Source organism: Lynx rufus, unplaced genomic scaffold (genome assembly GCF_022079265.1).
Source record: "Lynx rufus isolate CCGP_SWC_20201006 ecotype Redwood Valley unplaced genomic scaffold, mLynRuf1.p SCAF_3, whole genome shotgun sequence".
Taxonomy (NCBI): domain Eukaryota; kingdom Metazoa; phylum Chordata; class Mammalia; order Carnivora; family Felidae; genus Lynx; species Lynx rufus.
The window spans coordinates 41,555,007-41,569,443 of record NW_025814845.1 but is presented as its reverse complement, the minus strand read 5'-3'; the positions used below and the strand labels follow the sequence as shown (position 1 = coordinate 41,569,443).

At 34.5% G+C, this 14,437-nt stretch overlaps 1 long non-coding RNA gene across 1 annotated transcript; it reads left to right on the top strand.

The window, feature by feature from the left end:
• The first annotated feature begins 4,810 nt into the window (after nucleotides 1-4,810).
• LOC124520209 (uncharacterized) lies at nucleotides 4,811-14,182 on the top strand. The gene is made up of 4 exons (XR_006964277.1): nucleotides 4,811-4,896; nucleotides 8,711-8,764; nucleotides 10,064-10,103; nucleotides 14,095-14,182. It is a non-coding gene; the product is annotated as an uncharacterized LOC124520209 (long non-coding RNA).
• Nucleotides 14,183-14,437: the final 255 nt, after the last annotated feature.

The window sequence follows — 14,437 nt, the reverse complement described above, 5'->3', positions numbered from 1 at the left end:
TCACAGGCTTCACAGTCATTGCCAGTGAAACACGGGAATACTTGCAGGTCCGACGACCCAGCTCCCAGGCCACACTCAACCAACCATTAGCCACGTGTGGTATCGAGGAAATGATAGTCTCTTAGAACCTCACTTCCTTTACATACGGGAAGAACGATTCCTGTCCTTCATAACACACAGGTGCATTTTAAGGACAAAATGTGAATTAGGTGTATGAAAGTGTTTTGTAAGCTAGTGAAGCACTACAGAAATAGGAGCCATTTCATATTATTAGTAAACATCCCAACAATCTGCATGGCAGACAAGCACATGGAAGAGAACAAAGCAGGCCTCTGATGTGCTGGGGAGGATGTTCAGAAAAGCTGATCCATGACTCCATCTGTATCCCTAACTTCAACCCACCATGTTAAACATGCACTGTTGTTCAAAGGGTGAGGATATGGGTGGCCCCAAATAATCCTTTCTGACGTATCTCCTACATGAAGAGTAACTTCAGTTGTAAATCCAGCTTTACAGGCCACACATTCTTTAATGCTATTATTGTTAACTAATTGCTATGTACCTGGCACTGTGCTAAGAGCTCTACCTACATTTAATCCTTCCAAGAACTCTCTGCAGTGATGTTGTCATCCCCGATTTATAGCTGAAGATACTGAAGTTTAGAGAGGTTAGGTAACCAGCCCAAGGTGACACAGCTAATGAGTAGAAATGGAACTTGCACTGCCTTTGAGCAGTGACAGGCTGCTCAACTCCACAGCCCACGTTTTTAACTACGAATTAAATTGCTCCCCCCAACACTGTTCCAGCTCCTTGTTACTTCTAACATGCATTTATTAAGTAATCAATTGTTCATGGTTCTAGTGTGCTAAATTCTGTGCAAAGCAGGTTTCGCCCCTGCTTGTCCATTTGTGTTAGTCCTCACCACACCCAGCCGGCTCCTAACCACAGGGAGCCCTGCCCTACTTCTGTGCTCAGATGCTTTGAAAAACCTGATCCTGGGGTGTGCAGTCAGCAGCCTGGAAGGGTGGTAACTCCGATGAGGTGCACCATGTGCGGCTTCTTTCCCTCCAACTCCCATTGTTTGCAAGCACTTGCAGGATTTTCAAATTAGCCACTAATGAGTAATATTCAGTGAAGCTCACAGCTTTGGCATGTAGATTCAAACTTTGCTACAAGCTGGGAGGAATAATCCCTCTTTTGGCACTGTTCTAGTTTCTCTCAGTCATACAATTTCACGGACTCTTAGAAAGTATGAGAGAACTATGTATCTGGACCACTGTGGAAGCCTTAATCAGTGCATATATACAGTACATAACATTCCCCCCCCCCCCCACCCCTGGTTGGAAGGAAGGTTTTACTTTTAGGAGCCAAGTTTTTGTCATGAAAGAAACCAAGGGATTTCTACAGAGTTTTGATGGGACACGAGAAAGAATCTATTCTGGGTGTTTGGAATATCCTTGTACTCCTAACATTCGACAGTTACATATTCTATGCAAATATTGTTAAAGCACAAGGTTGGCCTATATATCTTCTCATTTTCATTAGGCATCCAATGCACTGGAGGAGCTTTGCATCACAATTAGGAGGACTCTACCAAAGCCCCAGGTAAGGTTGGAATAGTGTTTTAATTGTAGGCAAAAAAAAAAAAAAAAAGAATTGCTCAGTGATACCTTGGTATTCCTTCTGGAAGAAAATATACCCGATTTAGGAAGCATTTCATGAAGACCCAAGAAGATCATGAGTTGGTTTTGGATAAGAAACAAAAACTTAAGTTTCTCAAGTGTCTGAGAATTTAGTGTTCACATTAATGGGGTTTACAATCATCTAATTGGAAAATCATATAGCCCTCTCATAAGATGTGTTCTAGTTCTCATGAAAGAAATTTGGGGTCATTTTGACTCCTTTTCTCATACTAGAATTGGAGAACAGATGTATCTCAGCTTGGAGGTCAGGGCATTGTACTTTGCTAGAGAGAAGGACATTAAGAATTTATATATATAGACAGTATCAGTTTGAAAATTATATTCTTACTGTGATGTCTTGGTTTCTTATTAAAATTATTTGATTCATCTAGAAGAACTTTTTGGTCTGAAACGAGGAGAGCTGGGAACTTGAAAAATAGCTTAAGTATACCATACTTCAGATTATATTCTGTATATTATAGATGAATTTATTTTAAAACTACTTTATAAGGATAAGAGAGGCAGGTCTAGAATTACATTTTTCATTAGCAGTCCTAATTTAACTATGATCATTGGTACATTCTTACTTATATACCTTTCACATACAATAATTCAAAGAAACCTTGATATTTTGAAAGCATAAATGTTTCCTGTATATATATATATATATATATATATACACACATATATATGTATGTATATATATATATATTTTTTTTTTTTGGTGTTTTTAGTGGTGTTATTTTCCAAAACATTTCATTGACTTTTCTTCCTGATTAGGATAAAAGAAGTGACAATTGTGTTTATCCATGAATTTCTTTTCGTATTAAAAGCAAATGAGAACAAAAAGGAACAACAAAAAGGAATATGACTCATTCTTAAAAAAATAGATTTTTGGAGGGAGAGAGGACTATAGAAAAGTTTATGGGAAAAAAAACCCAAAAATAACTCATAATCTTATTACTACAAGTATTGTATTTTGATATGACTCCTTAGAGTCTTTTTCTCTGAGTACTCTATCATGTGATTGATCATACCATAATTTTCTGTTTCACCATTGTTGAACTATTAGGATGTTTCTGGTTTTTTACTCTTATGAATAATGCTATAGTAGAGAACTTTGTTCACACCTTTATTTGTAAACAATATCTAATTAATTTCCCATTTATTTTTAGAGCAATATATGTTTAACCAATTTCAGTATTATAGTTTATATATAGCATGTCACATATTTTTAAAAATTATGTGATATAATTTTATAATGTTACAAATTTTATACTACATATATTATAGTATACTGTAACATACTATAGTGTAGTGTAATATAATAATATAGTATTTTATGTATAATTTTATAATATGTTACATATAATAGAATATTTATTTCTCTCTTTTCTCAACAGGAAACAGATGAAAAAGATAATACCAAAAGGGTAAGGTGATTTCCATAAATATATACACCAAAAAATAAAAGAAACCAGTAACCGTCTATAGTAAATCTCACTACTTTTTTTTAACAGTTCTTATTTCATTATTCGAAGACACGGAAGTTGGGCAATTCAAATGTTGTGGTAAGTTGTAGAATTACTTCATATTAGTAATCATTAGTATTTTTTTAATCTGTTTTTACAGTTTATCTAATAAGCTAGATCAAAATTCATGTTTTTTACTTTAGAAGTTTATATGTGGATAAACAAATGGAAATTAGTATTTATTACACATTAATTTATTTTATATCTTAACTACATGTGTTTTAAATTTATTTATTCATTCATTCAATAATTATTTACTGAGTATCTATTATGTGCCAAGCACAACTCTAGGTACTAGAAATATAGCAGTGAATAAAATAGAAAATTAAAAAAGAATCCCCTCCTGTCATGAAATCTACATTCTAGAGGCAAAAAAAAAAAGTGCAAATGATTAAGTAAAACATATTGCTTTAGATATCAATTAGTGCAAGGATAAAACAGATTTATTCAAAGTCATTTTAAGAATTATTTTAAAAGATGATTGCTGAAAATGTCATTAAATATAACTAGAAATATCCACTTCTATTCCTCAGGTCTCCTTATTTGTAACTAGGCTTTTAATGTGAGAATTTACTAAGATTAGCTGGATACCAGTAACATGAATTCAGTTTACTTCTAAATTGTGCAGTTTTAGTAGTAGCTTTTCTTTTTATATGAATGGATTTTAAAAATGCTATTCTGGTGTTTTAATCTAGAGTGCTTAATAATAATTGTTTGACTATAGTATTCCTTCTGTGATTGTGACTCACTATCATGGACCAATTTAGGGAATGAGGAGCTGTGGAAAGATAACTGTAATATAAACTCAGCTTTAAATATCATATGGAATATTCTTATGTATGAGGAGTTGAAAGTTAGGTTATACTGGCTTTAGGCCAAATACAGATTGAATTGATTAACAAATAACCATTATATAGGGTTTAAAGTAATCCATTTGAAAAATGTATTTAATATTTGTGACAAGGTTCAATTCAAGCCATGCCCTTAAAATGAAACTGTTTCAGGTAACTACATGTCTTGGATGTACTTTCATTTTCTTCCACTTGGCATCTTTACATTTTGAGAAAATGTATCTTAGTCACATTTTTCACTCTCGATGACACATTTGTCACCTTTTGTGTTCCCTGTTGTCTTGTTCCGTATGTTCACTTTTAAACAAAATATATATTTTGTAAAGGAGATGACCAGATGTGTGTACAGGAGAATCTTCCAGATATACATTTTCATAATGGAAAACTGATTCTCACAGAGTAGGTTTCCTCTGTCCAAATCATTTTTGCGTGAAGTCTGGAAGCAGGCAGACTCTGAGAATTGCAGATGGATGGTCTCCTTGCTGGCAGCTGGTGATGGAGCTGACGCCCTAAGAACAGTGTTCTTCAACGTAGCATAGAGCTACCATATTTCATTCAGTGTCTTAGCTTACTCTCCAGGTTCTTTGAAGTGCTCTCCAAGGGCTGTATTACCTAACACCTTTCTCGTTCTTTTTTGGTCTGGAGCAAGTACAGTGGGTAAAAGCAAAACCAAAACCAAACAAGTAGGAAACCGTCTTTATGCTCAATGCCGAGAAGCTTTTGTGCTCATCATGTGTGTGTGTTCGTGTCTCTCAGTCGTCTGTCGTGCATCCGTTACTGCAGCTTGTTCCTCACCTGCATGAGAGAAGAACGAAGAGATTCAGACTGGACGTACGTAACACAGACCGCATGCTTAACTTGCCGCTCTTTGTGGGACCAGTAATTCCCAGTCGTGGTGGTTTGTAAGGTCCTCCTTTTCAGGCTAAGCCCAACATAAACACCCAGTTGGCCTGTGGAAGAGCGTCTGTTGGCAGAACCGTTTTCACTCAGGAAGAAGAGAACTGTTCCCCCTCCCCATGTTATGTCCCTTTGGGTTCAAGCTGGGGGCCAATGAGGAAAACTGGGGTTAGATTCCCTTCCGGGGCTGTGACCCTCCCAGGGAGGAGACCTATTCTTGGTTGAAGGGAGGACACAGCAGCGTGCCTAGTCGCTAGGTAGGAAATAGAAGAAAAGATGAAGGACAATTCATTGCCCTCCATGTGCGGTTGGCAACTGGCTAGGACAGTAAGCTTTCTATCCAAGTCTTAAAATGTTAGGAAGAGTAAGGCTCGTGAAGTAAATATATCAGATTAAATGCAGGCACTTTGGTTTTTCAAATTAAAAATATGGCCCAAATCCAGTATCTATGTTTAAGATGAATACAACTGACTTTTAACACATTTTTAACTAGAAATTGTGGCATTTTTATTGTCATTGAAAAGGAATCCTAACTCTCTTGATGATAAAAGTTTCTAGGTATTATTTTAAGTGATGCCTCACTTTGTTGTGATGCATTACAGTTTTAAGTCTTATATTACCTCAGTTTATTCTTTTTTTTTTTTTTCAACGTTTTTATTTATTTTTGGGACAGAGAGAGACAGAGCATGAACGGGGGAGGGGCAGAGAGAGAGGGAGACACAGAATCGGAAACAGGCTCCAGGCTCTGAGCCATCAGCCCAGAGCCTGACACGGGGCTTGAACTCACGGACCGCGAGATCGTGACCTGGCTGAAGTCGGACGCCCAACCGACTGCGCCACCCAGGTGCCCCCTAAATTTTCACATTCTTAAACTAAGCTTCCATCAAGGAAGACAATGTCTGTTGCCAATTTGAATAAGAAATGTCAGAGGAACTCCAGCCTCTTAAAATTTTGGGATTTCCAGTATGAAAAAAAAAATCTGATGTCAACAAACTTTCTAGAAATAATACACGCTTTTTTGAATTAACTTTTACTTTCTGAAGACTTTGCTTGACTTATGAATAGTGTAAGATTCCAATTTAAAGATCCAGTTTCTTAAAATACACCAGCAAATTATTAGTTTACTATATTGCTTCAGTGTCATTGTTTACCAAAGCTAAACACTCAGTACTGTGGCCAATTAGGTACTTTGTCTGAATGTTCCACGTTGAGTGAGAGTCTATTTCCAGAAAACTAGCTGCATAAGTGACCTCTTAACTTAGCAGAATATCCTGTTGGACAAATCACCCCTGAAAGTATTTTGCAACAAGCCAAGTTTCACAGGAACCGATGAAAGAAAAGAGTGTAAGACATGAATAGAAAAAAAAATTACAGTAGGGTGTCAGCTTTCTGGGCCTATATCACCTAATTTTAAAACAGATTTTTGGTAGTGAAATGTTTTGTGTTCTTAAAGAAAATGAGTTTTCAGATCTTAGTGTATTCAAACACTTTTTTTTTTAAATTTTTTTGTTTTTTTTTTTTCAACGTTTATTTATTTTTGGGACAAAGAGAGACAGAGCATGAACGGGGGAGGGGCAGAGAGAGAGGGAGACACAGAATCGGAAACAGGCTCCAGGCTCTGAGCCATCAGCCCAGAGCCTGACGCGGGGCTCGAACTCCCGGACCTCGAGATCGTGACCTGGCTGAAGTCGGACGCTTAACCGACTGCGCCACCCAGGCGCCCCCCAAACGCTTTTCTTAAATGTTCTTTGCTAGACATCCTCACTTCCAAACCTACATCTTTTTTATCCCTACTTCCCAAATTCTTTTATATGCAGTTCTATCTCTAAATAATAAGACTAAAAAGACCTGTGTGTTTGGGCTTGAAGATTTTAAATTTTGCCACTATTTAAGTTACATTTTTCCCTGCCTTTTTTTTTTTCTTATATAATATATATACATATTTCTAATATGTAGAATATAGAAATATATATATAGATATGTATATCTATATAGAATCTTGTATGGAATATAATATGTCTTATATAGAATATATAAATATATATATTTTTAATATATATAACTTTTCTTATATAAACATATAAATATATAGTTTCTATGTGAACATTTAAAAAATGAAGTTTCTTCATTTAGTATTTCTGAGAGAGAGAGAGAGAGAGAGAGAGAATGCACAAGAGGAGTAGGGGCAGAGAGAGGGAGACACAGAATTGGGAAGCAGGCTCCAGGCTTTGAGCTGTAGCACAGAGCCTGATGGGGGCTCGAACTCACGAACTACAAGTTCATGACCTGAGCTAAAGTCGGTGGCTTAACCGACTGAGCCACCCAGGTGCCCCTCTATATTTTAAATATTAAGTAATTTGGAGAGTTTATAGTCAGGATGAGAATTAGATACAAAATATTGAGAATTTAAGATATATTTGTTGTAAAGCAAGTATTTCAGAATTTATTTTTATTTTCTTTTAAGTTTATTGATTTATTTGAATAATCTCTACACCCAGCGTAGGGCTCGAACTCATGACCCCAAGATCAAGGGTCACATTCTCTTCTGACTGAGCCATCCAGGTACCCCAAATCAATAAGGGATTTCAGAATATTAATAGATGTCAGGGCTGTTTCTTAGAATTTAAATATATGATTATACTCATATTACAGAATAATTTTAAAAGGTCTTGATGACAGATTTCATAGTGATTGCCATCCTGACACTTTTATAATAAGTTGTTGAAAATAGGAAGCTATAATAACCAATCTTATGAAAACCATAAAATGTTAAATATTTTTGCCATTGTTTACAATGCAATTAAAAAAATTTTTTTAATGTTTATTTATTTTTGAGACAGAGAGACAGAGCTTGAGCGGGGGAGGGGCAGAGAGAGAGGGAGACATAGAATCTGAAGCAGGCTCTAGCACAGAGCCTGAGCTGTCAGCACAGAGCCGGATACAGAGCTCGAACTTGTGAAACGGGAGATCATGAACGGAGCTGAAGTCGGCCGCCCCTAAAAATGAAGTGTTTTAAGAAAAGAAGTACTTCAAAATATACCCATTTTGAATAATTGGTTTGTTTACATTTGGTATTTTTTTCATTATAATATCTGTGAATATGTTATATTGGGAAAATCTCTACTCAAGTCTCATTGAAGAAATAGTTTACCAAAGTTGTCCCTCAATTTTAATTTCAATTCCTTATAGAAATATAGTGTATTTTAGCTCTGACACAATTCCATTTTATATTTTCCCTGTTCAAGTGTTAGCACATACAGTATGTATTTTAAAGGAAATATTTCATTCAAACAAAATTAAATATAGTTAATTATCTATGAACTGTCATTTCTCATCTACTTACCGATGAATATACATACAACTGATGAACTTCCTAGAAGCTGTTATGTTGATAAGGAAATTATTTTATTAGTTATTTAAAAACATTTTTTAAAGTAAACTCTTTTCCCAACATGGGGCTCAAACTCATGACCCTGAGATCAAGAGTGGCACGTTCTACCAATTGAGCTAGCCACCCCTAGGAAATTATTTTAAAATATAACATCCTGGCGATTTTGCTAGTTGAAAATTCTTCAGGTATACATACAAAGATTACTTATTGGTATGAATTATGTACTCAAGCCCTTGATTCCCTCTTTGTTTAATTATGATCGTTGAAAATACCTTTGAGCTTCACTATACTCTCAAGAAGAATTTTCACTTATTTTTACTGTTAGTTGATGTGTAATGCCCTCATTTTCTCTTCCAGGAAGAATTCCAAGGTCCTTTTGCAAGCCAAGTTCGGAGACAGTTTTTATTCAGGGTATGCAAATACTGTATTTAAAAAAAATCATTCAATATTAAAATTGAAAAATACCCTGTGCATTTATTTACACTAAGTTGAAGTTTGTTTATAGATATCTGACATCAGGTATTATAGTCTGAGGTTAACTTCTTCCACCACCATATTGTTTTAATGTTATGGTATCTCTGATCTCTTCTTTAATCCACTCCGCATGTTTGTAAATACCCCAAATTTCACCCATTAAACAGTTTAGTTCTATAAAATTTCGTGTGCAGAAAATGAGTATCTTAAAGATGCATTATTCCTTAAGTTCCAAAGAAATATTTACTAAATATTTGATTCAGGAGATACTGGAATAATTATGACTATTTTCATGTTTTTAAAAGTAAAACAATCAACTATACTAGAGGTTGTAAGTAGAAAAGCTTTGTAATTGCATTTAGTGTTTTGTATGTCCAAATTGTCTGTGAAATGTGAGTTTCTTTCTAAGTAGTTACACTTGCCAAAAAAATGTTTGTATCCTTATTACATTACCAGAGATTTTTTTTTATTCATTTATTTAGCAACTATTTTTTGAATTTCTACTGGGTGCTGGGCAATGTTCCAAAGGTTAGAAGTATGCAGATAGATAGGATTCCATTCTTATACTCTAAGAGTTTACAGCTTAATACAGGAAACTGATAAATAAACAAATACAAATTACTATGTTAAATGCACCTTCAATTCAGGGGCTGTGGGTTCTTTTTCTTTTCTTTCATATCCTTTTCTTTTCTTTTCTTTTTTAATCAATTAATTTGTTTTGAGAGAGAGAGAGACAGAGCCAGAGACAGAGAAAGGGAGAGACAATCCCAAGAAGGCTCTGTGCTGTCAGTGTAGAGACCGGCTCAGGGTTCAAACTCACTAACCATGCCTTGAGATCATGACCTGAGCCAACATCAAGAGTTGGATGCTTAACCTACTGAGCCCACAGGTGCCCACAAGGCTGTGGTTTCTAAAAGAAATGCACTTAACCCAGGTCAGAGAGTGGAGGAGGTACAGAGAAGGTTTTAAGAGCTGAATTTGAAGAATCAACATGAATTAACTAGTGAAATAATTAACTAAGGAATTTCAACTTTATTATTAAGTTAAGAAGAGCTATATGGTAAGATTTGCATTTTGGAAACTAACTCTAACAATGAAGTGGAGAACGGATGGAAAGATGAGCAAACTAGATAAAAGAAGAAATAATAATACCCATCGAAATCATTAGGTTGCTTTGTATGAAAATTAACTTCATTCCTTAGTTTACTGATTTATTTCTAATTTATTATTTTCTAGCCACGCAATGGAAGAAGGTCAGAAGGTTACATTTAAAATGGTATGTGCTTCACAATTCAACCCAGTTTGAAAATTTCTGTCATTTCAGATATTCACAAATTAAGCTTTGCTCAGTATATTTCTATTACTTGATTGTGTGTGCACATTAACATTAATAATATTAATATTAATAATGCACATACCATTATAGGGGCCGTGGGGGCTTTATATGATGGAAAATGTCCGTATTTGAGGGACAGATATGCTGCCATGTGTTCCTCAGACTGATGTGGGGAACAAAGGCAAAAGAAAAAGTTAAATTTCCTTACAACTTACAGCCCACTGACAAGTCCTTGAGACAGGCAGAGTGACCTTCTTCTAGGAACTCAACTGCCTCAATGTCAATACTTTGCTAAAGGCAAAAGAGAATCTTAGCTTAACATTAACCTCACTTCCAGGATCCTGTAAGTCTCCTTTAACATAAAAAAATTCCTTTAGAAATTTTCTTCATCTCTACCCCTCCAGACATATGTTAGCGACCATACTCCAAGCATATGGCCCCCTGATATACATCTGAAGGGTCTCATGATTAAAGTTTTACTAGACAGTAATAAATGACCTCTTCCTAACAACAGCTAGCCCCTCAAGGTCCTGGAAATCTTGCTTCCAAATTCCTTAGAGACTTACGCTACCCCTAGCCCCCTCCCAATTTGAAAGTATATAATCAGCCACTCCTCACGTCTGCAATGCAGCCTTTTCTGCTCACGGGTCCTGTCGGTGTTTGAATGAAACCCCCTTTTTTGCACAAAAGATGCCTCAAGAATTTTTTCCTGACCATTCCCCCCTGAACCCCAACATTTTCATATGAAGACTATACCACAATAGTCCTCACTGTTTCAGAGACATTGACCTTATCATCATTTATTGGGTAAGTAATATGTCAGTGGTTGTCTCTTATTGTGATGATCCGTGTCCACCATAATGGGCCAGAACTTACAGACTGAATGCATTTCTGTCTTCCAAGTGACCTGTATTCAAAGATTCTTTATAAAAGCTGTAATTTACCATTTCTAGAGAACTAAGAAAATGTGGGAAGACATGAGAGCATGACTTCTACTTTGGGACTCAGTTTTCCACATCAATGTTGGAGATATAGTAGACATTTCATAGCTATTGGATAGCCCTACATATTTAATAAATTTGTTAATCCTAGTATCTTATTAGGCTGTGAATTTTGAAATTAAACCCAATGCAGGTTGATAAATTTACACCATGCAAATAAAAGTATATTCTATTAACTTTATATAATCTTAAATGCAGATTTTGTGCTTAGCATGTTTTTGCAAATATATTTTTCATATCACCATCTCAACCCTTAAATACATAGTTAGCTTAAGAATATTAAATTTCTTAATACTTTCTCATGAAAACAAAAATCAAAATGTACTATTTCTAACTAATGAAGATAATACCAAAAAATTTACAATATCTAGAAAATAAAGAGATAATAAAAACACTGCATGTTAAAACTTATGGGGCTCTGCCAAAGCCATATTCAGTAGAAAATACAAGGCTTTAAATACTGTCAAGCGAGAAAGAATGAGTGAATTAAGGATTTACTTTAAAAAGTTAAAAAAGAACAACAAGGTGAACCTCAGGAGAGCAAAAGAAAGAAAATTATAAAATGAAAAATGAAATTAATAAATTATAAAATAGTAAAACAGAATAATTGGTAAAGCAAAATCTGATTATTTGCAAAAAATAAAATAAAATAAACTAGCCTAACTGGCCCACCCTAATCAAGAAAAAAAAAAAGGAGACACCATAAACATGCAAAAATACAAATGAAAGTAAGGAAATTAAAACAGATATAGAAGAAATGGAAACCATAAGAGAGTACTTTGTAAATCTTGTGCCTACCCATTTGAAAACCTGAATAAAATGGAGGATTGTCTGGTCAGGTAGATACTACCAAAATTGTCTTCAGAAGAAAGAAAAAAAATCCGAACAGACTAATGGCCATTGGAAAAAATTGAAAACATTATCTAGAAACTCCCTGCTCAAAAGTACTAGACCAACAGATTTTGAACTTTTACAGCTCAGCGATGGAAGAAAATCTCAAAATATTTTTTATGAAGCCAGCAAATACTAATGCCAAAACCTTATAAAAGTAGTATATAAAAAGAAACTATAGGTCAATCCTATTTATAAATATCAATGCAAAAATGTTAAAGAAATACTAGTAAATTGTATTCAGCCGTATATTTTAAAAATTATATAACTCCAAAAAAGTGAAGTTTGTTCCAACAACTCAGGATGGTTCAACATCAGGAATTCTTTTACAATATGTTCACCATTAGAAGAAAAATTATTTAATCATCTCAAAATTCCACATCAATTTCTGATGTTTTATTTTATTTTTGTCCATTTTTTTTTTAAATTTTAGAGAGATGGAGAGAGAGAGCTCGTGCACAAGCTGGGAGAGGACAGAGAGAGAGAGAGAGAGAGAGAGAGAGAAAGAGAGAGAGAATCTTAAGCAGGCTTCACGCTTAGCATGGAGCCCAATCCCACAACCCTGGGATCATAACCTGAGCCAAAATCAAGAGTCAGACGCTCAACCAACTGAGCCATTCAGGCGTTCCCAATTTCTGATGTTTTAAAAGAACATCTTCTAGAAAGAGATGAATCTTTATTAACATTATTTATATAATGGTCTCAAAGTCAGTAGCAGTCTTGATAGTAAAACACTTTGAAGAATTTCTATTGAAATGTCAGGAACAAAACAGGGATGCTCTGTTACCTCTTATTTAATGTAGTTCTTATGCATTAGCCAATTCAGTACATAAGAAAGAAATAAAAGAGACAAATATTGAAAAAGTGAAGAAAATTTTAATGTGCTCATGGGGCAAAATTAGGAACTTAAATTTTTGGACTATATTTGGCATTAATTCCTATTTTAGCAAAGGCCTATTATATTCACATCAGAAATATGAGCAAATATATTCTTTTAAAAAATTTTTTTAAGGTTTATTTATTTTTGAGAGAGGGAGAGAGAGAGAGAGAGTATTTGTGTGTGAGCAGGGGAGGGGCAGAGAGAGAAAGGAAGACACAGAATCCGAAGCAGGCTCCAGGCTCTGAGCTGTCAGCACAGAGCCTGACATGGGGCTCGAACTCAGAACTATAAGATCATGACCTGAGCTGAAGTCAGATGCTTAACCGACTGAGCCACCCAGGTGCCCCTGAGCAAATAAATTCTTAATTTTTTATTTTTTTAAGGAGCTAAGACCAAAGGGTCAATGGAAAAGAAGCTATGCTTTATAATATTACAAAGATAGAGATATTTACAAAATGTGGACAAAAAATAGTTTAATACTAATTGAAAAAAATGTCTGTGATTGTTAACACCAAACCAAGTGGTAGAGTCTTCACAAATGTGAAATGGAAATTAATCCATGATTTGGTTAATTTAGTTAAAAATTCTCTCTGAATTTGACAAAAATTGCTTTATTTGGGTTGTTTTCAAGATTAGGGTTTACACAGACTAACTTAAGATTTCGTTGTATTTTGTCATAAACAGCTCAATAGTCATTTTTTGGGTTTTTTTTTCATCTGATTATCTGAGATCTTTCTCTGTCTTGATGACTTCTATTTACTTAGAAACTGGTTAGACATTTTAAAAAATGGTTAGACATAAAATGGGATTTGATTTAATTGCACATACAAAAGGAAATAAATAAATGAGGAATAACTGTGCAAATTTTAAAATATTTTATTCTTAGATCTTACTGGCATCAATGAGCTTTAGGAAACTACTTTTATATAGTTAAATACTGTATAAAGTTTTGGGAAATACACATAGAACGAGTGTTCTATCAGATAGAGATTAATAACTAAAACTATACAGACTGAAGAATAGCTGAGAAATGGCCCTGATGTCAATTTTATCATACATGAAGAAATATTTATAGAAATGTCTGTATGCTAACATTGCCTACCCTCCTTCACAGACTCATTTATACTTGACTCTAAACTTAATTTTTGTTTTTATACAGGACCAACAATTTTCCACAGAAGCAGCAAAATGTTGACATTTTGTTTTCTCCTCAAAAACAATCCTTGCTAAACTTACTGTATTTGACAATCCCTGTGTTGTAAACATTCTCAATAAAAGTTGGTTGAGATTATAAAATGTTTAATTTGTCAAAAATTTTAAAAACATCTTAAAATATTTTTTTCTTAGATAATAAAGCTGTACATAATGATGTTCCTTAGATCCCTGCAGCTTTTGACAGTACAGTTGACCCTTGAACAACATGGGTTTGAATTGCAAGGTCCACTTATACAAGGACTTTTTCAAAAAATACAGTACAGTAATGTAAATGTATTTTCTCTAAT